The sequence below is a fragment of the Hakea prostrata genome, chromosome 4 (genome assembly GCF_041222555.1).
Source record: "Hakea prostrata isolate BN-2017 chromosome 4, UWA_Hpros_2, whole genome shotgun sequence".
Lineage (NCBI taxonomy): Eukaryota > Viridiplantae > Streptophyta > Magnoliopsida > Proteales > Proteaceae > Hakea > Hakea prostrata.
Window position 1 is genome coordinate 26,623,224 of NC_142603.1, and position 26,915 is coordinate 26,650,138.

Below are 26,915 nucleotides of genomic sequence, written 5' to 3' on the forward strand. Positions count from 1 at the left end.
ATATGAACGGCATTTTAGTAATTTTTGGAAATTTTCAAATGTGGGAGAAATTCAATTTGAGTATACTGCCATTGTCACGCCCTCCCAACCGGTACCCTATCTGGCATACCCGAGAGTGTGATCCACAGCCCGAAGATCAGGTATCGAGTGATCAACCTCCCACATAAACAATAACATAATCATGAACAATCATAATAAAAGTGTGGAAGATAAACCATAGATCCAATAAAGAAAGGATGAATCATAAATGAATCAGAATAATAGATATAATCAGAGTGTCAAACAGATAAGTAAAGTGAGGCAAAAATCCCACTTTACAACCAGCGGAAAAGTAGCTCTAAAAGAATAAACTAGACAAAATCTAATCCCAGTAGCAAGTACATTGGGTAACTAAATTGTTCTCCACTTTATAGACAACATCCTTATAAGTGTAAATCTCATAAATGGCACAAGGACGCTTCCACTCAATGGTCGGACTAAGCATCGTACGGAGCATAACCACTCGCGGGATCTTCAGAGTAATTGTGGTAACCGCAATCACCTTCCTGGAGATATGCCTCTTCGCCTTGCGCTTCTTCATAGGGACCGTCATAATACTCAGTACCTGCAGGATAGTCAAACAAACATTGTACAATAAAGGAATGAGTTTCAAAGAAACTCAGTAAGGCAGTTAAAATCCATAATAACATAAATGGCAGGATTCCAGAACAATCATAAATGCAATATGATATGAGACAAGCAATGAATGAATGAATCTAACTCTATGTATGCTGGTCTCTACATAATTCGACATCCCTGTCCGGAGGCACTCCTGATAGATCATCAGGGAAGACATCAACAAAGTCGCAGACAACTCTGACTTCATCCACTCTTTTCTCCACTATACCCTTGCCTTCAGATGAAGCATCATCCACTAGGACATAGACTTGCATCGGTGCAGAACAAGACCTTCTTACAAACCCTTCTCTTTTCACCCTGAAATTCAAAGACTGGACTTCCACAAATATGGAACTGAATCTTCTTTGAGAAACAAAGGAACACAGCTTTGTGGGCTGTCAACCAATCAATTCCCAAAATAACATCGAAGTCCTTCATGTCAAGAATCACAAAATTGGCTTCCAAGTTCTTCTCACCAATCAACACAGACATTTAGATAACCCCTTATCTAGTTTCACAACAGACCAGTAGGTGTACTAATCAATAAACAACTAGACAACTTCTCGGGGATTAGGTTAGTCTTCTTGATAAATGCGAGATGACATGAACGAATGAGATGCACCCATATCAAATAAGACAAATGCGAGAAATAGAAGCGACTAACAATGTACCCGTAATCACTTCATGGCTTGGATCCTGCTCAAGACTTTGGAAATACTGAAAACTCTACCGGAGGGAGGAGCAGGAGCACTCTTCACCACCGGGGCAGGCTGCTTGGGCGGGCCGCTTCGGACGAGCACGAGCAAAATGACCAGCTTGCTTGCGGTAGAAGCAAACGAGGATTGCTTTGGATCCAACAGGGGTGGCTGCAACTGAGGGCTTCGAACAAAAGGCCTTGCACTTGCACTTGCACTTGCACTTGCTGGTGGTCGGTTTCCGCCATCTTTGTCTAAACCGGCCGGGCTGCTGAAAACCCGTGTTCGACCTACACTCTTAGCCCGAAAGGTAGGAGTGGGGTAGGGTGTAGGTCTCACAAAACGACAGTCATTACGATCCACCAAACCAGAATTCCTTGATCGCCGGGGCTTCGCACACGAGCACTTTCCTTCTCTGTTTCTTCCAACTTCTTCGAGTTCTGCACCACTTGAGCATAGCTCACTATAGGCTGGATCGTGAGGTAAGCTTTAATGGCAGGGGCGCAGTCCTTTGAAGAACTTCTTTGCTTTCGCGAGGTCATCCTTCGGAGAATGCGGAGCAAAGAAATGAAGCTCCTCGAACTTCGTTGGTACTCCAACACGAGACAGAGTTCCTTGAGTCGGAATCATGAACTCGGCTTCCTTCGCATCCTTCACCGCCTCGGGAAAGTAGTTCATACAAAAAGCCTCTTTGAATAACTCCCAAGTTACAACTCCTACATGCAAACCTTCCAAAAACAGCCGAGTGGAGATCCACCATGCATCGGCTTCTTGTTGCAACTTCGTTCAGCAAACAAAATCTTCCGAGCTTCCGAGCATTGCAGATGTCGGAAAGCCTTCTCCAACTCACGAAGCCACTTGTTGGGAAACAAGGGGTCCTTGGTAACTCCGGTGAAAGTGGGTACTTGCATCTTCGGAAAAACTCTCCATCAAAGTAGTATGAGGAGTTCCAGCTAAACCTCCCGCATTCGGGACTGCGGCATGAGGATTCACATTAGCACCAGCCCGGGTCTCATTATGCGAGTCATGAAACCCACCAACATCTGGTTGAATTGAGCTGCTTTCTTGCTGCATCATATTGCCCATAATATTGGCAATATCTCGAAAACTTCCAACATTCAGGGGCACCGGGTATCTCATGAGTACCCCGATCAACATTTGGTATCTCACCACCTCCATGAGGTACTTCACCACCTCCCCGAGGTATTTCACCACCTCCATGACCACTGGATTCACCACGCCCACTTCTCAGAGTAACCATTCTGCAAAACCGAGAACATCAAAATACCGAATTTCGAGGATTCAACATAAACCACAAGTCCAAATGATTTGAAAACTTAAATCATGCTCAAATATATCCATATAGTCATCAAACAATATTCCATAAGGCAAAAATCACATTTTCCAAAAATTCAACAGCAATTGAGGTCAAGTGATTGGTCGACTGACCCAGTCGACCAATGAGTCGACCAATGCAGACAGAATGCGAAAATTCGCATTATAAGCCTAATTTTCACATTCCAACCTCATTCTAACTTCTTCCAAAGGTAAGAGAGCTCTAGGGAAAGTCTCCAAGAGTTCTCACAAGTGTTCTTGAGGTGATTTAGTGCTTCAACAACAACACCACAACACACCATCTTCACAAACAAGGTAAATCTCTCATTCTTTCTTCCATTTTCATCTTCTCATGCTTGCATTTCAATAAAACCATGCTTTACTTGTATCCAATGCTAGAAATCATGCTTAGGAATGCTTAGAAACATATTCCCTAGGTTTTAAACACAATGCCATGCATAGACAACAAGTTTTAACATAATGGTGTTCATCTCGCAAAGTTTTATACCGAAATCGATATCTTTAGAAAAAATCCGTTTTCTCTCAAACCGCTTGAAATTTTCGCACGAGATCAAATGCTACATGCTCAAGATGACATTGTAGATAGGTCCATACAATTTGATTAAACCAATTTCAACTTTTCAAAGATCCAATTTTGACCTAAATTGCAAAATCCCCAAATTTCCTTCTTGCTGAATTTTTCGCTTTAATCCAAGTTTTCGATCGATTTTCATCAAACAAACTTCATAGACATGAAATTCCAAGTATTGCGCACATGCTAGTATGTTCAAATCAAATTTCCCCCAAATTTGAAATTTTCCGAAAATTACGAAAATACCCTTTTGGCTCAAATCTTAAGATAGCACTAACTGGAATTGTCTCTTGTCTCTTTCACAGATACACTATGCAGAGGGGAGGGCGAGGATGAGGTAGAGGTCGTGGTCGCATTGTAGGTGCTCTTAGGGGCAGAGGTCGGGTTCCTTCGAGCCTAGACGGGAGGTTAGGAGACCGGACATGTTTGACACACCTCGGGCCGAGTTCCTGTACGAGGCCTACTTCAATTCCGCAATATCGAGATGGGACGTCTACTTCACTTACGCCAGCTCGGAGCCTTTAGGATTCGGCAGAGGTTCGACACATTGCAGTGGACTCATCTCTTCACCGAGGATCTGCCGGTATACCCGGAACTAGTGAGGTTGTTCTTCAGCAACCTTACTTACACAGAGGAGGCCCGAGGCCAAGGACATCCACTTAGACTTGTCCTCAGGAGCAAGGTCTTCCGGACTCAGATTCGCTTCTCTACCCGGACACTGGCTGAGATCTTGCAGGTTCCTTCATCACACTTCGAGGCAGGTGGCCCTTCACATGTAGTTCCGGAGACTTCAGATCTTGGAGCACAGATGAGATCGATGACTTCCATGCTAGAGAGAATGGAGGTCGGACAGAGCAGATGTACGAGAGGATGGAGTCACGACGGGATAGGATAGAGCATCGGGTGACTCAGCTAGCGGAGGAGTTCGGAGCATACAGAGATCAGAGAAGATCACCTAGATAGACTGTACCTTAGGATTTCCATTTATGCATTTCAGATGTAATCATTGTAAAAACCTTTGAAATTAATGAAGTTCATTTTGTTTCCCTTTAGTTATTGTATATCATGCACCTTTCTTTTCCTTGCATTAGTGACATTTGTTCAAGTATAATTATGGTATGTTATTCGGAAATGTTCTGTTATGCCTCAAGGGTCAAGTTTCTAATTCAGTGTTCTATCATTCACTTCTAAGAGTAGAAGAGTCATTTCAGATCAATGACTCAGGAATGTTCGATTATTGTCTTTTGTAGTTAGGATCTCCTCGAACCTTGGGCTCGATACCAATCATCACGCCCTCCCAGCCCGGTACCCTATCCGGCATACCCGAGAGTGTGATCCACAGCCCGAAGATCAGGTATCGAGTGATCAACCTCCCACATAAACAATAACATAATCATGAACAATCATAATAAAAGTGCGGAAGATAAACCATAGATCCAATAAAGAAAGGATGAATCATAAATGAATCAGAATAATAGATATAATCAGAGTGTCAAACAGATAAGTAAAGTGAGGCAAAAATCCCACTTTACAACCAGCGGAAAAGTAGCTCTAAAAGAATAAACTAGACAAAATCTAATCCCAGTAGCAAGTACATTGGGTAACTAAATTGTTCTCCACTTTATAGACAACATCCTTATAAGTGTAAATCTCATAAATGGCACAAGGACGCTTCCACTCAATGGTCGGACTAAGCATCGTACGGAGCATAACCACTCGCGGGATCTTCAGAGTAATTGTGGTAACCGCAATCACCTTCCTGGAGATATGCCTCTTCGCCTTGCGCTTCTTCATTGGGACCGTCATAATACTCAATACCTGCAGGATAGTCTAACAAACATTCTACAATAAAGGAATGAATTTCAAAGAAACTCAGTAAGGCAGTTAAAATCCATAATAACATAAATGGCAGGATTCCAGAACAATCATAAATGCAATATGATATGAGACAAGCAATGAATGAATGAATCTAACTCTATGTATGCTGGTCTCTATTGGCAGACATGCTTTAAGTCATAGCACCGTACTTCTTTAGGAAAGTCCACTCACATCCTCAACCATTTAAGATATCTTGGATTCTCTCACGGATCATTTCACCGGTCTTGAGCAGCCGATTGGTAATGGGTCCTTCATCCCTCGGGACAAACCTTGGCGGGGGGTTAAGTCAACACACTCTCTCACAACCATTTGGTATAAGTACTGGCGCATGTCGGGGGTAAAACCTAGCCAAATGCAAGTCTTCTACTTAGTTACATCAAGTCAGATCCAGATACTTCCATTCCTCGTCCCGACGATCCTTTCCGGTATCCTTCACACTAGAGTCCTCATAGTCCCTGACTACGAACTCATCAACCCTATTGATCATCCACATATGGTAAACGGGAAGCTCTCACGTCCTCTCACGGGTTGGTTACCGGTCTTAAGCGCCCGTGAGCCCAAGTCTAACCATATGCAACCCTACCAATAAATGGCCCCCACAATGTGATTCCCTGTCCTCTCACGGGTTGGTTACCGGTCTTGAGCGCCCATGAATCCCCATTGCTACCACGGGTCGTTCGGTCTCAATACCCCTCCGATTAGGGTCGACATAACAGGACATCCTAGCCAAACACTACTAGACAATCCTAGATATGTCATCCAACAGTTTAGGAAGGTGTCCAGAGGGCATCTCCGGAAACATCCCATAATATTCCCGTAGTAGTCCAAGGACGAAGTGTCAAAAGGACACCTCTCCTTTCCAAACCATACTTAAGCATACACATGCATCAATTCATATCATCACATATATGGTAACTTCATATATGGAAAGAAATCAATAATTACAATCACTTGTATAACATTGGTAAGTAAATCATACATGAATCAATTCAATATGAATAAGTAATGCTACTGTAATCAAAGTTATGCAACAGTAGTATATCATTGTAAGAATCTAATTTAGGAATCATATCTATGATATTCAAATATAGAAACTAGATTCATGCTATCTATGTAATTAAGGAAATAACCATCCTTACCTTTTATAACTCGCAAAGGAATCCTAAGAAGTCAAGTAAGATCTTGGCAAACTTGAGAAGAAGGTCCTAAACAAGTATATACAACATATTAGGAAAGATCCCTAACAGAAAAGATACCAAAACATCCAACACAGACCAATTCTGGAGTTGCTGAACTCATTGGTCGAGTGGATTGGTCGATCGCCCTGATCGACCAATCAGTCGACCAATGCAGACAGTAGCCTAAAAAACAGAGTTTTAAGATATGAAATCCGAATTTGGTGGTTCAAAAGGGTACTAATCAAGGGGTAAACTACATCAGCAGTATTCTAACATATAGGGGACCTCAAAACACCAATCAAATCAAGATATCAAGATCCAAATTAGGAAACAAAAAGTTACCATAATTAGATCAACCATGGATCTTGATGAATTCGAAATAGAAATCAAAGACAAGAACAATAGGAGGATGGATCATTGCTTCAGGTAATGGTATCATGAAAACATACTTAGATCTTCAAGGAACAAGGCTTAGAAGCATAAATCTAAATAAGGAAATAAAACCTACCATATATGTAACTATCATGCATCATGAAGAACACATAGTATGGTAGAAGAGAACAACTAGAAATTGATAGATTATGGATCATGGAAGGAAAACACAGTAATTAACTATTAACATGATCAATCATAGAAGATCCAAAGAGATCAGAATTCAAATCAGATGTTTAACAAGATTAGAACATGGTTTGATCATGATTCCTTCAAAAGCTTGCAATGATCATGGTTAAGATCATTGTTCTAGCCTCAAATCCTTAGGATGATCATGAGAACATGTTCAGAGATGTTTGCAACAGAGAATGCAGCATCTCTTCTACTGTCTCAACTCAGAAAGGAAAGAAAAACAAAGATGGAGGAGAAGAAGAGAGAGTAGACATACCTTTTGATGCAAAAGGAAGAGTTTCGACGAAGATCCGTCAAGAAAACACCAAGGATGCAAGGGAGATGACTTGCAGAGGTCTTTGGTTCGTTCCAGAGAGTTTGGAGGCAGCAAATACGAAGTGGACTCGAGATTGGACTTAAATAGAGCAAGAACAACCTAATTGCCAAAGACAGCACTCATTGGTCGAGTGGATTGGTCGACTGGCCCAGTCGACCAATGCTGAGAGCAAGACCAAAACAGGGAATTGAAGGCCCAGATCAAATCCAATCCTAAAGGGGTTTTGCACACAAGTCAAGTGACTTACCTAATAGGTAGAAATGCCTTCAACCAAGATAGAGAGCACTCCAAGTCCATCAACTAATCAGATCTTCATCAAGATTCAGTTTCCATAAATAGAACTTCATCATCAACTTTCATGGATTCAAAGCCAGACATCAAGTCCTCTACTGGGATGGCCCAAAGCTGACTTCTTACTTTACTTCGGGTCACTGGACCTACAAATAACAAGGTTTCCGGGTCAAGGTTAGGGCTGGGTTTTACAGCCATATACACAATACTTAAAATTTCATGATTGTGGTGTTTGTTCGAAGAAAACCGGTCGAAATCGCGTCCTAAAGTTGAAAATTCAGCAAGCTAGAAAAGAGAAATTTCAACGTTTAGGTCAAATTTGGGGAGTTTTGATATTGTTGAAATTGGTTGAAACGAATTGCATGGTAATGTGAAGCATATCATTTGGAATGTGTGGCATCAAATTTGGTATTAAAACTCCTAGCAGTTTGGGAGAAATCGAAATTTTTTCTAATTTTGGAAACTTTCGGCTACGTTCGCGAGATCAAGTTGAAAATTCATGTTTGCTTGTTGTTTAAGCGTTGTTGTTGCATGTAAACTATGGGATTTTGTTTCTAAGCATGCATGAACCTATTTCTATCCTAGAACAACAAGTTTAGCATTGTATTTTGAGAAATCTAAGTAAAGAAACTACTTGAGAAGATGATGAATAGTGATTTACTTACTTGGTTGAACAATGCTTGATGTCTTGATGATGTGGAAGCCTCTAATCACTTGGAATCTACTTAGAAGAGTTTGCTAATGCGTTCTCCAGAGCCCCTCCACAAGAAAAACGAGTTAGAAATGAGAAATGAAGGAGAAATGAAGGAGAAATGAAGTTCAAAGCCTGATTTTTCGTTACTGTCATGGCTTGGTCGACTGCTTGGTCGACTGACAGTCGACCAGCCAATCGACCAAGGCTATAGAAAGTGAGAAAAATGAGAATTTTGGGGAAATTTTTGGATTTTGACCAATGTTTGGTTATTTGCTTATTATATTGATGAATCTATGTATAATTTGAGCACTTTAATCATATGGTCAAGTTGTTTTGACGAATATTCGTATCTCGATGTGGTCAATGTTCTTTTTCAGAATGGTTTTACTAAGAAGTCGTCTTGTCGGCTCCGGTAGTGCCGAAAATGAGGAGACACCTGCTGGAGGGTCTGACCAACAGACCCAGGAGGACAGCCATACTACCAATGGCATCCCTAGTGCCCCTGACATTGGAAGCTTCAAGGACATTGCAAGTGTCATGACCAACATGATGCAACAACAGCAAACTCAGTTTAACCAGATGATGGCTGGTTTTGTGAATTTGAGAGAAGAGAACCGTGCTAGTGGGTCTGGCAGTGTTGGCTTGGCGGCGCCGTATGTGGAGAGGTTCACAGGAACCCCGCATACCCGGCTGATGGAGAGTTTAATGAAACTGCAGGTGCCATCTTTTACTGGTGTATCTAAGGCTGTTCTGTTCCCTAACAGATGGTTGAGGGAACTAGAAAAGGCCTTCCAGAACTTGTAGTGTTCGAATGCTCAGAAAGTGCTCTTCGCCGAGCAGAAGCTTCAGCAGGTCGCGGACGCATGGTGGACTTCTTCCCGCCCTATTCTTGAAAGCATCCATGGTGGTGTTGTCTCTTGGGAAATATTCAAGGAAGCCTTCTGTAAGAATTATTTTCCCGAGGCTGTGAAAGATGCCAAAGAGTCTAAATTTATGGCATTGGCCCAAGGTTCCCTTGTTTTGCTGGATTACCAGCAGAAATTTGAAGAGTTATTCTTTTTCGCCCTTGACTCAATGAAACCTGATAATGCGAAGGCAAAGAAATTCTTCAAAGGACTGCGGCCATCTCTAAAGACGTACCTCACCCTTCTCCCTCTTGAGAGTTACGCCCAGGTGGTTCAGAATGCAAAGAAGCTAGAAGAAGCGGAAAGAGAAAATGCTCGAGTTTAGAGGCCGTGGCAGCCTAGACATCCCGGTCTTGTGGATCACACCGAGCGTTAGTTTGTGAGGCCTTCACCATATCCCACTCCTGCCTTCCAGCCTAGGAGTGTGGGTCAGAGTTCCCAAGACTACTCATGTGGGCCCTTGTGGCCAATATAGTGGAGCTCGATCTACGGGATTTGTGCAGCCTCCCCGGCCTAGTGTGGTTTCCCCTCGGCCTGCTTTTCAGAGACCCCCTTTGGCAGCCGCCCTTGTTGAAAAAAGAGATTCTGTGTGCTTCCTTTGCAAGCAGCCCAGACATTTTGCTCGCTTGTGTCCGAAAAAGTCCGCCGTGCCTAGTGTTTCTGCTCCTACTGTGAGAAGTGCTCCTGTTCTGTTCCTGCCCCTGCCCCTCCTTTTGGCAGAGTATTTAGCATCTCTGGTACTGAGCAGGACCCTTGCCATGAAGTTGTAATAGGTACATTGTTAGTCGTCTCTTTTCCAGCATTAGTGTTGTTTGATATGGGTGCATCTCATTCATTCATTTCATCTACTTTTGTTGTAAAGACTAACCTAACACCCAAATGTTTATCTAGTTGTTTGTCAATTTGTACCCCTGTTGGGTCTGCTGTTAAATTAGATAAAGTGTTAGAGGAATGTTCTGTTCTTGTTTGTGGGTTGAACTTGAAGGCAAATCTAGTGTTGTTTGATATGAAGGACTTCGACGTCATCTTGGATATTGACTGGTTGACATCCTACAACGCTGTGATCCTATGCTCTTCTAGAAAAATCCAGTTTTGATTGGATGGGAACTTAGTTTTTGAGTTTCAAGGAAAGAAGGGAAGAGTGAGCAAGAAGACCTTGACCGCTTTAATGCAAGTCTACGCTTTGGTGGAAGATGCTTCATCTGGAAACAAAGTCAAGGAAAGGAAGAGACTCGAAGATGTTAGTGTTGTTTGTAATTTTGCTGATGTGTTTCCAGACGATCTATTAGGACTACCCCCTGATAGAGAGGTTGAGTTCTCCATAGACTTGATTCCTGGAGCGTCTCTGGTGTCTAAGGCTCAATATAGGATGGCGCCTACCGAGCTTGAGGAGTTGCAAACTCAGTTGAATGAACTCCTAGATAGAGGTTTTGTGCAGCCAAGTGTGTCGCCCTGGGGAGCTCCGATCTTGTTCATCAAGAAGAAAGATGGTAGTATGCGTCTGTGCATTGACTACCGAGAGTTGAACAAGCTAACGATTAAGAATAGATACCCACTGCCCCGGATTGATGATTTGTTTGATCAGTTGAAAGGCGTGGCTATGTTATCAAAGATTGACTTAAGGTCTGGGTATCACCAGTTGAAAGTGAAGTCTAGTGATATCTTTAAGACTACGTTCAGGACACGGTATGGACATTATGAATTCAAAGTCATGCCTTTTGGTCTAACCAATGCTCCTGCTGTGTTCATGGACCTCATGAACCGGGTATTTCATGATGTGCTCGATAAGTTTGTAATCGTTTTCATTGATGCCATCCTTATATACTCGAAGAATGAGGAAGAGCATGTGAAGCACCTGAACTTCCACATTGCAAAGGTTGAGAGAAAAGAAACTCTATGCTAAATTTAGCGAGTGTGACTTTTGGCTCTCAAGGGTAGTGTTCCTTGGCCATGTTGTTTCAGCCGAAGGTATTCGTGTTGACCCGGAAAAAGTGCAGACCGTTACCGATTGGGAAAGACCAAAGACCGTGACTGAGATAAGAAGTTTCCTTAGATTGGCTGGATACTATCGGAGATTTATTGAGAATTTTTCTAGGTTGGCTGCCCCTATGACTAAGCTAACTAGGAAAGATGAGAAGTTTGTTTGGACCGAGGCCTGTGAGAAGAATTTTGAAGAGCTGAAATTGGCAAGCGCTCCGGTGTTAACTATACCTGATAGTTCCGGTGGATTGACAGTCTACACTAATGCTTCCAAGATCGGTTCGGGTTGCTTGTTGATGCAACACGGCAAGGTTGTGGCTTATGCCTCTCGGCAATTGAAAGATTATGAGCGGAATTATCCCACTCATGACTTGGAGCTTGCCGTCGTTGTTTTTGCTTTAAAGATTTGGAGGCATTACCTGTACGGTGAGAAAATCGCTATTTTCACAGATCACAAGAGTCTGAAATACTTCTTCACCCAGAAAGAGCTGAATATGAGACAAAGAAGATGGTTGGAGTTGGTTTCTGACTACGATTGTGACATTCAGTATCACCCAGGCAAAGAAAATGTAGTTGCGGATGCTCTTAGTAGGAAAGATCAAAGGAAGGATTTGAGCTTGTGTGCTTTGACTCGGCCCTTGCTTTTGTCAATGGAAAGATTTAGTTTGGAAGTGGTTCCTGAGGGTTTGGATTGTATCTTGTATGCCATGACAGCAAGATCCACCCTTAGAGACTGCATTGTTGCCTTGCAAAATTCTGATCTTGAGTTGGAAGAGAAGATTGAGAAGATCGCTTCGAATTCAGAAATGGACCCTGCCTTTAGTACATCTTTAGATGGTACTTTATTGTTTAGAGGTAGACTATGTGTGCCTAATGTTGATGAAATCAAGAAGGAAATATTGAAAGAAGCACACCAGTTGATCTTTACAATACACCCTAGAAGTACCAAAATGTATAAAGACTTAAGGGAACATTTTTGGTGGAACGGTTTGAAAGCGGATGTTGAAGACTTCGTTGCCAGGTGTGAGACTTGTCAACGTGTGAAAGCCGTTCGTCAGCCTCCGTCTGGATTGCTTCAGCCCCTTCCTATTCCTAGCTGGAAGTGGGAAGATATCTCCATGGACTTCGTGACTAGCTTGCCGCGGACAAGTAAGGGAAATGACACTGTGTGGGTAATCGTCGATACATTGACCAAATCAGCCCATTTCATTCCTATGAAGATCACTTATACTTTCGATAAGCTAGCTAGACTTTATGTGGACAATGTGGTTCGTCTACACGGAGTGTCTGTGAGTATTGTTTCTGATCGTGATCCTAGGTTCACCTCAAGGTTTTCAAATGGTTTGCAGAAAGCCTTGGGAACCCAATTGAATCTAAGTACAGCCCATCATCCACAGTCTAATGGACAATCTGAGCGTAAAATTGAAATCTTAGAGGATATGCTTAGATCCTGTGTGGTGGACATGGGTGGAAATTGGGATGAACACTTAGCTTTAGTGGAGTTTGCCTATTACAAAAGTTATCAAGCAACAATAGGCATGGCTCCATTCAAAGCTTTGTACGGTAACACTTGTAGGACACCTTTGTATTGGACTGAGACAGGTGAAAGAAAAGTCTTAGGTCCGGAAATGATTGAAGCTACAAGTGCAATGGTCGACATGATTAGAGAAAGAATTAAGTTTGCGCAGTCAAGACAGAAATCTTATGCCGACAAGAGAAGGACCGATCTGGAGTTTCAAATTGGAGAAAAAAGTTTTCCTTAAAGTGTCACCTATGAAAGGGGTGACGAGATTCAATGTGAAAGGAAAGCTTAGCCCTCGCTTCATTGGACCTTATGAGATCCTGGAAAAGGTTGGATCTGTTGCCTATCGCTTGGCATTGCCCCCATCCCTTGCTGGAGTTCATAGTGTGTTCCATGTTTCTATGCTTTGAAAGTACATAGAGAACACAGAATGTATATTACAGCAAGCTCCCAAAGGGCTCAGTGCCGATCTTTCTTATGATGAAGGACCAGCCAAAATTCTTGATAAGAAGGACAAGCAGCTGCGGAATCACACCATCCCTTTGGTGAAGATTCAGTGGAAAAACCATACCCCAGAAGAAGCCTCATAGGAGAAAGAAGAAGACATGAGAAAGAAGTTTCCTCATCTTTTTGGAAGCACAAGTACGCTTTCAATTTCGAGGACGAAATTTCTTTTAAGGGGGGGAGAATGTAAAATCCGGCCTAATCCTAACCCTAACTTGGCCCGGATTTTATTCTGTTGCAGGTCCGAAGACCCGAAGTGGTGGTAGAAGAGACTTGTGGGCCCTCTTAGTGGATGATTCGATGCTTGATGCTGAGCCTATGGACATTGACAATGATGCCCCTCACTTGTGCACCTTGTCAGTGTTGAGTAAAAATCTGTGCATCGATGAAGATTGAAGTAGTTGAATCACTTCCCAGAACCCCGTGATCAATCCGAAGGTATTTTCTAAAACTAGACTTGTTGATTGACTTGTAGGAGAAAACCCCGCTCAATTTGACCCTATATAGCCTTCCGAATCCACTCCTGAAGTGCTGTCATAGCTTGGTCGAGTGCTTGGTCGACAGCCAGTCGACCAAGAGTAATGAAATTCAAGTTTGCACTAAATCTCTTCCCATTTTGGCCCTACCTTTTTGGAACTCGTGAATGAGAACCTAAACTAATCATTTGCACTCCAGAGCTCGAGGTTGGACACTCTCTTGGGCTACTCCTTGATGTTTGGGAAGATCTTTGACTCCATTCTTTATTGTATACACTAATAATCAACTCAAGGTATGATTTCTTCTATTCCTCTTCTAATCTATTCATGTTTCTATCAATTAATGATCTTGAAACCATGGCTGAAGTGCTGCAACCTTGCAAACACTTAACCATGAATTTCCCCCCTTTTCAATTCCTTAATCCTCCCCCACTCTTGCTATGCTATGATTCTAATGAGATTAATTGCACTCCATCACTTTGATTCTATTCAATCTAACCTATTTTGATTCTAATATGATATGTAGATGCATGATAAACTTAGGCTGTAATGAAATTAAGATTCTAGCTTGATTCTTAGCACTCATTTGATTGATTCTTATCATCGCTTTCAATTTCTATAAGTTCCAATTTAATTCTTGCTAAGCATCATATAGAACCTAAAATTCGATTCGGGTATTTTTGATTGAACCGTTGGATCATCATGAAAATTAGTGTGTAGTATCCTCTTACTGTTATAAACATGCCCTCCCAATTTCATGATGATCGGAGCACCAAAAGGGCAGTTTCAGATCAAGCTTCCATTGCTGTCCTGAAGATAACAAGTCTTGGTCGACTGCTTGGTCGACTGACAGTCGACCAAGCCAGTCAACCAAGAGTTGTTAAGGCCCTGTACTCAGCCAATTTGATCCGTTTGAACCTCAATTCAATTGTTTTCTTCTCTGACATTAATTGTATGATTATCTAGGGTATCAACACTGATTTTGGGACCATACTTGGTAATCATTGAATCTATTTACAACTTGAGTAAGGTAAGGACAGTCGTTAACTCAAATATGTTAATTATACCAACATGCTTACATTATGGGAACTTATTGGTTATGATTATATGAGTAATCCTTTACTATACATGATTGTTATGTGTTTTCTTATCAGTAATAGAAGGTATATATCATTTAGAATATCATGCTCAATTTTACTTTATGATTCATGTATGATCAATCATGTTATGATATGTATTTGTTTATATGCCGAATCATTGATTTAGTATAATATGATGAGATTGAGATTGTGATTGACTATGTATGACTTGGGATTGAGAGTCTGTCCTTGGACATTGGAGGGAGTAGTATGGGATATTCCCCGAAGGTGTCCATCGACGCTTTCCCGGGTTATTGGATGACATTTATAGTATTGTCTAGGTGTATGGTTAGGATTTCCCTTGTCGTATCAGACCCGAATCGGAAGGGTATTGAGACCGAACGCCCCGTGGTAGAATATGGTTGAAGGGCGCTCAAGACCGGTACCCACTCCGTGAGAGGACTTGAACTATATTGCGGATACCCGAAAGGGGCCATTTGTTGGTAAGGTTGCATATGGATAGACTTGGGCTCACGGGGGCTCAAGACAGGTAACCAACCCGTGAAAGGACATGAGAGCTTCCCGTTTACTATATGTTGATGACCAATAGGGTTGATGAGTCCGTAATCCAGGATTACACTGACTCTAGTGTGAAGGATACCGGAAAGGATCGCCGGGGGCGAGGAATGGACGTATTTGGATCTGACATGATATGACTGAGTAGATGACTTGCATTGGGCTAGGGTTTACTATGACATGCGCCAGTACTTATGCCAAACGGTGATGTGAGAGAATGGTGACTAAATCCCCAACCATGGTTTTGAGATGACTTTACCGAACTTCCCCGGGCAGACCCAAGATATCTTATGATTGAGGGGGAGTGACTGACGACCCAGAGAAGTATGGTGCCATGACTTAAAGCATGTCTACCTTAGAGACTAGCATACTTAAGATTAGAATCATCATTCATCATTGTCTCATATCGTATTGCATCCTATTTTGACTTGTGTTGATTGAACTGTGGATTATGAAATGACTTGCCTTGTTGAGTTCTTTTGAACTCATTCTTTTGTGCAATTTGTTAGATTATACTACAGGTACAGAAGACCTTGATGGCACGTCCTATGACCCGAGCTATGATCCCGCATACTACCCTTCGGGTGATGGCTACGCGGAGAGTCAGGATTGCTATACCGAGGAGGATTATAGTGCGTACCAGGGTTAGCCCCACATTAGTGAGGGAGCGGCCACGTTGGGTTTATTTCATCCATAATTTCGAAGAGGATATCATTAGGATAGAGGAAACCTATGTGTAGGCCCCATTTCCCTGGATGACTGTAATCATTTGGATATTCTGTAAAACCCAGCCCTAACCTTGACCCGGAAACCTTGTTATTTGTAGGTCCAGTGACCCGAAGTAAAGTAAGAAGTCAGCTTTGGGCCATCCCAGTGGAGGACTTGGTGTCTGGCTTTGAATCCATGAGAGTTGATGATGAGGTTCTATTTATGGAAACTGAATCTTGATGAGGATCGGATTAGTTGATGGACTTGGAGTGCTCTCTATCATGGTTTGAAGGCATTTCTACCTATTAGGTAAGTCACTTGATATGTGTGCAAAACCCCTTTAGGATTGGATTTGATCTGGGTCTTCAATTCCCTGTTTAGGAGTTGCTGAACTGATTGGTCGACTGGACCAGTCGACCAATCCACTCGACCAATGGGTGCTGTCTTTGGCAATTAGGTCTTGCTTGCTCTATTTAAGTCCAATCTTGAGTCTACTTCGTATTTTCTGCCTCCAAACTCTTTGGAACGAACCAAAGACCTCTGCAAGTCATCTCCCTTGCATCCTTGGTGTTTTTCTTGACGGATCTTCGTCAAAACTCTTCCTTTTGCATCAAAGGTATGTCTACACTCTCTTCTTCTTCTCCATCTCTGTTTTTCTTTCCTTTTTGAGTTGAGACAGTAGAGGAGATGCTGCATTCTCTGTTGCAAACATCTCTGGACTTGTCTCTCATGATCTTCCTAAGGATTAATGGCTAATGCAATGATCTTAACCATGATCATTGCAAGCTTTTGAAGGAATCATGATCAAACCATGATCTAGTCTTTGTTTATCTTTTGATTTGAATTCTGATCTCCTTAGATCTACTATATTGATCATGTTAGTAGTCAATTGCTGTGTTTTCTTTTCATGATCCATGATCTATCAATTTCTAGTTGTTTCTCTTCTACCATACCATGTTTTCTTCATGAATCATGATAGTTACATATATGGTAGGTTTTGTTTCCTTATTTAGATTTATGCTCTTAGGTCTATTTTCTTGAAGATCTAAGTATGCTTTTCATGATACCTTTACCTGAATCAATGATTCATTCTCCTATTGTTCTTGTCTTTGATTTCTATCTTGAATTCTTCAAGAACCATGATTGATCTAATTATGGTAACTTTTTGTTTCCTAATTTGTATCTTGATGACTTGATTTGATTAGTGTTTTGAGATCCCCTATATGTTAGGATACTACTAATGTAGTTTACCCCTTGATTAGTACCCTTTTGAACCACCAAATTCGGATTTTATATCTTAAAACTCTGATTTTATAGGCTACTGTCTGCATTGGTCGATTGATTGGTCGATTGGACCCGATCGACCAATGAGTACAAAGCAACTCTGAATTGGTCTGTTTTGGATGTTTTGGTATCTTTTTCTGTTAGGGATCTTTCCTAATATGTTGTATACACTTGTTTAGGACCTTCTTCTCAAGTTTGTCAAGATCTTACTTGATTTCTTAGGATTCCTTTGCAAGCTATAAAAGGTAAGGATGGTTACTTCTTTAACAACATAAATTGCATATCTTAGTTTCTATATTTGAATCTTGTTAAGTTATTTCTTTAATTAGATTCTTATAATGTTATACTACTGTGGTACTGTCTTGATATCAGTAGCATTACTTATTTATATTGAATTGACTCATGTATGATTTACTTACCAGTTATATACAAATTGATTGTAATTATTGATTTCTTTCCATGTATGAAGTTACCATATATGTGATGTTATGAATTGATGCTTGTGTATGCTTAAGTATGGTTTGGAAAGGAGAGGTGTCCTTTTGACACTTCTGTCCTTGGACTACTACGGGAATATTATGGGATGTTTCCGGAGATGCCCTCTGGACACCTTCCTAAACTGTTGGATGACATATCTAGGACTGTCTAGTAGTGTTTGGCTAGGATGTCCCGTTATGTCAGACCCTAATCAGAGGGGTATTGAGATCGAACGACCCGTGGTAGCAATGGGGATTCATGGGCGCTCAAGACCGGTAACCAACCCGTGAGAGGACAGGAATCACATTGTGGGGGCCATTTATTGGTAGGGTTGCATATGGTTAGACTTGGGCTCACGGGCGCTTAAGACCGGTAACCAACCCGTGAGAGGACGTGAGAGCTTCCCGTTTACCATATGTGGATGACCAATAGGGTTGATGAGTCCGTAGTCAGGGACTATGAGGACTCTAGTGTGAAGGATACCGGAAAGGATCGTCAGGGACGAGGAATGGACATATCTGGATCTGACTTGATGTAACTAAGTAGAAGACTTGCATTTGGCTAGGCTTTACCTTGACATGCGCCGGTACTTAGACCAATGGTGATGTGAGAGAGTGGTGACCTATACCCCCAGCCATGGAATGTCCCGAGGGATGCCGGACCCATTACCAACTGATGATGAGAGATTGAGACCTTCCTAAAGAAGTACGGTGCTATGACTTAAAGCATGTCTGCCAATAGAGACCAGCATATGTAGAGTTAGATTCATACATTCATTGTTTGTTTCATACCATATTGCATTTATGTTTGTTCTGAAATCCTGCCATTTATGTTATTATGGATTTAACTGCCTTACTGAGTTTCTTTGAAACTCATTCCTTTATTGAAGACTATTCTACAGGTTCTGAATATCATGACGGCCCGTATGAAGAAGCGAAAGGAGAAGAGGCATATCTCCAGGAAGGTGATTGCGGTTACAACAATTACACTGAATATTCCGCGAGTGGTTATGCTCCGTACGATGCTTAGTCCGACCATAGAGTGGAAGCGCCCTTGTGCTGTTTATGAGATTTATACTTATAGGGATGTTGTCTATAAGATTGAGAACAATTTAGTTACCTATTGTACCTGCTATTGGGATTAGATTCTATCTTTCTTATTCTCTTTTAGAACTACTTTTCCGCTGGTTGTAGAGTGGGATTTCGCCTCACTTTACTTATCTGATTTAGACACTCTGATTATATCTAGTACTCTAAGTTATATATGATTCATCTTTTTCTTATTTGGATCTATGGTTTATCTTCCGCACTTTATTATTTATTGTTCATGATTATGTTATTGTTTATGTGGGAGGTTGATTACTCGATACCTGATCTTCGGGCTGCGGATCACACTCTCGGGTATGCCAGATAGGGTACCGGCTGGGAGGATGTGACAGATTGGTATCAGAGCCCAAGGTTCGAGGAAATCCTAACCACAAAAGACAATAACTGAACATTCCCTGAGTCATTGATCTGAAATGACTCCTCTACTCTTAGAAGTGAATAATAGAACACTTGGATTAGAAACTTAACCTATGAAGCATAACAGAACATTTCCGAATAACATACCATAATTATACTCAAATAAATGTCACTAATGCAAATAAAAGAAAGGTGCATAATATACAATAATTAAGTGAAACAAAATGAACTTCATTAATTTCAAAAGCTTTTACAGCAATTACATCTGAAATGCATAAATGAAAATCCTAGGGTACAATCTATCTAGGTGATCTTCTTTGATCTCTCGTATGCTCGAACTCCTCCGCTAGCTGAGTCACCTCATGCTCTATCCTATCCTGTCGTGACTCCATCCTCTCATACATCTGCTCTGTCCGACCTCCATCCTCTCTAGCATGGAAGTCATCGATCTCATCTGTGCCCCAAGATCTGAAGTCTCCGGAACCGCATGAGAAGGGCCACCCGCCTTGAAGTGTGATGAAGGAAACTCGTGATGCACCGGCTCAGCCTCGTGCATCTCTCAGATCGTCTCCGGCCCGATCATCCCTATCGGGACCGATATCCTCTCCTTCATCCCTCGACTCCCGATCCTCATCCTCCGACTCCTCATCATCCTCACCCTCCGGACCAAGAGATCTCTCAGACTGCTGCAGTCTCATCTGACGAATGGTCCGAGTCCCGATGACGTATCCCTGTGAACCAGTGTCCACTGGTGTATCCTCGAAACTCACCCCGAAATGCCTGAAGATCAAGGTCAGTAGCCTCCCATAGCAAAGGTTCCGCATGCTAGGCCGCAGAACCAAGTCCAGCATGACTTGCTGAATGATGTAGGAGAGATCGATCTCGAAGCCCATGTAGATGCGGTAGATGACTAAGGCCTCCATCACTGTGACCCGATGGTGATGTCCGGCCTTCGGCATAATGTTTCGGCCGATTATGCGACCGATAATCCGTGCAGAATCCGTCATCCGTCCACTGGTCCACGGAGTGAAGCATCGACGACTATCCCATAGTGTAGAGCATATCTCACGTAGCTCGTACGGCATCAGATAGCTGTTCAAATCCGCTCCTGCAGGTATCCACACACACTGCTGTGGATAGTAAGGAACCTGCAAGATCTCAGCCAGTGCTCGGGTGGAAAAGCGAATCTGAGTCCGGAATGTGAAACCCAGCCCTAACCTTGACCCGGAAACCTTGTTATTTGTAGGTCCGATGACCCGAAGTAAAGTAAGAAGTCAGCTTTGGGCCATCCCAGTAGAGGACTTGGTGTCTGGCTTTGAATCCATGAAGGTTGATGATGAGGTTCTATTTATGGAAACAGAATCCTGATGAAGATCTAATTAGTTGATGGACTTGGAGTGCTCTCTATCTTGGTTTGAAGGCATTTCTACCTACTAGGTAAGTCACTTGACTTGTGTGCAAAACCCCTTTAGGATTGGATTTGATCTGGACCTTCAATTCCCTGTTTTGGCCTTGCTGTTAGCATTGGTCGACTGATTGGTCGATGGGCCGTCGACCAATCCACTCGACCAATGGGTGCTGTCTTTGGCAATTAGGTTGATTCTTGCTCTATTTAAGTCTAACCTCGAGTCCACTTCGTATTTGCTGCCTCCAAACCCTCTGGAACGAACCAAAGACCTCTACAAGTCATCTCTCTTGCATCCTTGGAGTTTTCTTGGCGGATCTTCGTCGGAACTCTTCTTTTTGCATCAAAAGGTATGTCTACTCTCTCTTCTTCTCCTCCATCTTTGTTTTTCTTTCCTTTTTGAGTTGAGACAGTAGAAGAGATGCTGCATCCTCTGTTGCAAACATCTCTGAACATGTTCTCATGATCATCCTAAGGATTTAAGGCTAGAACAATGATCTTAACCATGATCATTGCAAGCTTTTGAAGGATTCATGATCAAACCATGATTTAATCTCTATTAATCTTCTAATCTGAATTCTGATCTCTTTGGATCTTCTTTCATTGATCATGTTAGTGGTTAATGGTTGTGTTTTCTTTCCATGATCCATAATCCATAGAATTCTAGTTGTTCTCTTCTACCTTACTATGTGTTCTTCATGATGCATGATAGTACATATATGGTAGGTTTTATTTCCTTATTTAGATTTATGCTTCTAAGCCTTATTCCATGAAGACCTATGCATGTTTTCATGTTTTCATTACCGAAAGCAATGATCCATCCTCCTATAGTTCTTGTCCTTGTTTTCTATTTCAAAATTCATCAAGATCCATGTTTGATTTATTTATGGTAACTTTTTGTTTCCTAATTTGGATCTTGATACCTTGATTTGATTAGTGTTTTGAGGTCCCCTTTATGTTAGAATACTACGGATATAGTCTACCCCTTGATTAGTACCCTTTTGAACCACCAAATTCGGATTTCATATCTTAAAACTCTGATTTTATAAGCTTATCGTCTGCATTGGTCGATTGATTGGTCGATTGGACCACTCGACCAATCCACTCGACCAATGAGTACAAGCAACTCCAGAATTGGTGCGTTTCGGATATTTTGATATATATTCTGCTAGGGATCTTTCCTAATATGTTGTATATACTTGTTTAGGACCTTCTTCTCAAGTTTGCCAAGATCTTACTTGATTTCTTAGGATTCTTTGCGAGTTATAAAAGGTAAGGATGGTTATTTTCCTTAATTACATAGATAGCATGAATCTAGTTTCTATATTTGAATATCATTAATATGTTTCCTAAATTAGATTCTTACAATGATATACTACTGTTGCATAACTTTGATTACAGTAGCATTACTTATTCATATTGAGTTGATTCATGTATGATTTACTTACCAATGTTATACAAGTGATTGTAATTACTGATTTCTTTCCATATATGGAGTTACCATATATGTGATGATATGAATTGATGCATGTGTATGCTTACGTATGGTTTGGAAAGGAGAGGTGTCCTTTTGACACTTCTGTTCTTGGACTACTACGGGAATATTATGGGATGTTTCCGGAGATGCCCTCTGGACACCTTCCTAAACTGTTGGATGACATATCTAGGATTGTCTAGTAGTGTTTGGCTAGGATGTCCTGTTATGTCGGACCCTAATCGGAGGGGTATTGAGACCGAACGACCCGTGGTAGCAATGGGGATTCATGGGCGCTCAAGACCGGTAACCAACCCGTGAGAGGACGGGAATCACATTGTGGGGGCCATTTATTGGTAGGGTTGCATATGGTTAGACTTGGGCTCACGGGCGCTTAAGACCGGTAACCAACCCGTGAGAGGACGTGAGAGCTTCCCGTTTACCATATGTGGATGATCAATAGGGTTGGTGAGTCCGTAGTCAGGGACTATGAGGACTCTAGTGTGAAGGATACCGGAAAGGATCGTCAGGGACGAGGAATGGAAGTATCTGGATCTGACTTGATGTAACTAAGTAGAAGACTTGCATTTGGCTAGGTTTTACCACGACATGCGCCAAGTACTTATACCAAATGGTTGTGAGAGAGTGTGTTGACTTAACCCCCTGCCAAGGTTTGTCCTGAGGGATGAAGGACCCATTACCAATCGGCTGCTCAAGACCGGTGAAATGATCCGTGAGAGAATCCAAGATATCTTAAATGGTTGAGGATGTGAGTGGACTTTCCTAAAGAAGTACGGTGCTACGACTTAAAGCATGTCTGCTAATAGAGACCAGCATACATAGAGTTAGATTCATTCATTCATTGTTTGTCTCATATCATATTGCATTTATGATTGTTCCTGGAATCCTGCCATTTGTGTTATTATGGATTTTAATCGCCTTCTTCGAGTTTCTTTGAAACTCATTCCTTTATTGTACAATGTTGTTAGACTATCCTGCAGTCTTCGAGTACTATGACGGTTCCTATGAGGAAGCGCAAGGCGAAGAGACATATCTCCGGGAAGGTGATTGCGGTTACCACAATTACTCTGAAGATCCCACGGGTGGTTATGCTCCGTACGATGCTTAGTCCGACCATTGAGTGGAAGCATCCTTGTGCTATTTATGAGATCTACACCTACAAGGATGTCGTCTACAAAGTGGAGAATAATTTAGTTACCCAATGTACTTGCTACTGGGATTAGCTTTTATCTAGTTTATTCTTTAGAGCTACTTTTCCGCTGGATGTAAAGTGGGATTTTTGCTTCACTTTACTTATCTGTTTGATACTCTGATTATGTCTATTATTCCGATTCGTTTATGATTCATTCTTTCATTATTGGATCTATGATTTATCTTCCGCACTCATGTTATGATTGTTCATGATTATGTTATTGTTTATGTGGGAGGTTGATCACTCGATACCTGATCTTCGGGCTGTGGATCACACTCTCGGGTATGCCAGATAGGGTACCGGCTGGGAGGGCGTGACACGGAAGACCCTGCTCCTTAGGACAAGTCTAAGTGGATGTCCTTGACCTCGAGCCTCCTTTGTGTAGGTAAGGTTGCTGAAGAACAACCTCACTAGCTCCGGGTATACCGGCAGACCCTCAGTGAAGAGATGAGTCCACTGCAACGTGTCGAATCTCTGCCGAATCCTAAAGACTCTGAGCGGGCGTAGGTGAAGTAGACGTCCCAACTCGATGTTACAGTAACTGAAGTAGGCCTCATACAAAAACTCGGCCTGAGGTGTGTCGAACATGTCCGGTCTCCGAACCTCCTGTCTAGGCTCTGAAGGAACCTGACCTCTGCCCCTAAGTGCCCCTACAATGCGACCATGACCTCTACCTCGTCCTCACCCTCCTCTCTGCATAGTGTGTATCTGTGAAAGAGATAAGAGACATTTCCAGTTAGTGCTACTCTAAGATTTGAGCCAAAAGAATATTTTCGTAATTTTTCGGAAAATTTCAAATTTGGGGAAAATTTGATTTGAACATACTAGCATGTGCGCAATACTTGGAATTTCATGTCTATGAAGTTTGTTTGAAGAAAATCGATCGAAAACTTGAATTAAAGCGAAAAATTCAGCAAGAAGGAAAATTTGGGGATTTTGCAATTTAGGTCAAAATTGGATTTTTGAAAAGTTGAAATTGGTTAAATCAAATTTTATGGACCTATCTACAATATCACCTTGAGCATGTAGCATTTGATTTCGTGCGGAAATCTCAAGCGGTTTGTGAGAAAACGAAAATTTTCTAAAGATAACGATTTCGGTATGAAAACGTTGCGAGATGAACACCAATATGTTAGAACTTGTTGTCTATGCATGGCATTGTGTTTGAAACCTAAGGAATATGTTTCTAAGCATTCCTAAGCATGATTTCTAGCATTGGATACAAGCAAAGCATGGTTTTGATTGAAATGCAACCATGAGAAGATGAAAATGGAAGAAAGAATGAGAGATTTACCTTGTTTGTGATGGTTGTGTGTTGATGTGTTGTTGTTGAAGCACCAAAACACCTCAAGAACACTTGTAAGAACCTTTGGAGACTTTCCCTAGAGCTCTCTCACCTTTGAAAGAGGATAAAATGAAGTTGGAATGTGGAAATGAGGCTTATAATGCGAATTTTCGCATTCTGTCTTGATTGGTCGACTCATTGGTCGACTCATTGGTCGACTGGGTCAGTCGACCAATCACTCGACCAATGGTCATAGAGACCTCTTTTGCTGTTGAATTTTTGGAAAATGTGATTTTTGCCTTATGGATTATTGTTTGATGACTATATGGATATATTTAAGCATGATTTAAGTTTTCAAATCATTTGGACTTGTGGTTTATGTTGAAACTTTGAAATTCGGTATTTTGATGTTCTCAGTTTTGCAGAATGGTTACTCTGAGAAGTGGGTGTGGTGAAATACCTCAGGGAGGTGGTGAGATACCTAATGTTGATCAGGGTACCCATGAGATACCCGGTGCCCCGAATGTTGGAAGCTTCCGTGATATTGCCAATATTATGGGCAATATGATGCAGCAGCAAGCAGCTCAGTTCAACCAGATGTTGGTGGGTTTCATGACTCTGCACAATGAGACTCGAACTGGTGCTAATGTGAATCCTCATGCCGCAATCCTGAATGCGGGAGGTTTAGCTGGAACTCCTCATACTCGCCTGATGGAGAGTTTTCTGAAGATGCAAGTACCCACTTTCACTGGAGTTACCAAGGACCCCTTGTTTCCTAACAAGTGGCTTCGTGAGTTGGAGATGGCTTTCCGACATCTACAATGCTCGGAAGCTCAGAAGATTCTGTTTGCTGAACAGAAGTTGCAACAAGAAGCTGATGCATGGTGGACCTCCACTCGACCTGTTTTGGAAGGTTTGCATGCAAGAGTTGTAACTTGGGAGTTGTTCAAAGAGGCTTTTTGTATGAATTATTTCCCCGAGGCGGTGAAAGATGCGAAGGAAGCTGAGTTTATGGTTCTCACACAAGGATCCTTGACTGTGTTGGAGTACCAACAGAAGTTTGAGGAGCTTCATTTCTTTGCTCTAGATTCTCTGAAGGTCGATCTCGCCAAAGCGAAGAAGTTCTTCAAAGGACTGCGCCCTGCCATTAAAGCTTACCTCACAGTCCAGCCTATAGTGAGCTATGCTCAAGTGGTGCAGAACTCGAAGAAGTTGGAAGAAACAGAGAAGGAAAGTGCACGTGTGCAAAGGCCCTGGCAGCCAAGGAACCCTGGGTTGGTGGATCGTAATGATCGGCGTTTTGTGAGACCTACACCCTACCCCACTCCTACCTCTCAGCCTAGGAGTGTAGGTCAGAACTCGGGTTTTCAGCAGCCCGGCCAGTTTAGACAGTATGGCGGAAACCGACCACCTGTGAGTGCAAGTGCTAGGCCTTTTGTTCAGAAGCCCTCTGTTGCAGCTATCCCAGTTGGACCCGACAATCCTGTTTGCTTTTACTGCAAGCAAGCCGGTCATTTCACTCGTGCCTGTCCGAAGCGGCCTGTCCAGCAGCCTGCTCCAGTGGTGAAGAGTGCTCCTACTCCTCCCTCTCGGTAGAGTGTTCGGTATTTCCAGTCTTGAGCGGGATCCAAGCCATGAAGTGATTACAGGTACATTGTTAGTTGCTTCTATTTCTGCATTTGTCTTATTTGATATGGGTGCATCTCATTCGTTCAGGTCATCTGCATTCATCAAGAAGACTGACCTAATCCCTGAGAAGTTGTCTAGTTGTTTATTGATTAGTACACCTACTGGTCCTGTTGTGAAACTAGATAAGGGGTTATCTAAATGTCCTGTGTTGATTGGTGAGAAGAACTTGGAAGCCAATTTTGTACTTCTTGATATGAAGGACTTCGATGTTATTTTGGGAATTGATTGGTTAACAGCCCACAAAGCTGTGTTTCTTTGTTCCTCAAAGAAGTTTCAGTTCCATATTTGTGGAAGTCCGGTCTTAGAATTTCATGGTGAGAAAAGAAGGGTTTGTAAGAAGGTGCTGTCTGCACTGATGCAAGTCTATGCCCTAGTGGATGATGCTTCATCTGAAGGCAAGGGTAAAGTGGAGAAAAGAGTCGATGAAGTCAGGGTTGTCTGTGACTTTGTTGATGTCTTCCCTGATGATCTATCGGGAGTGCCTCCGGACAGGGATGTCGAGTTTTCTATTGATCTTGTCCCTGGTGTCACGCCCTCCCAGCCGGTACCCTATCTGGCATACCCGAGAGTGTGATCCACAGCCCGAAGATCAGGTATCGAGTGATCAACCTCCCA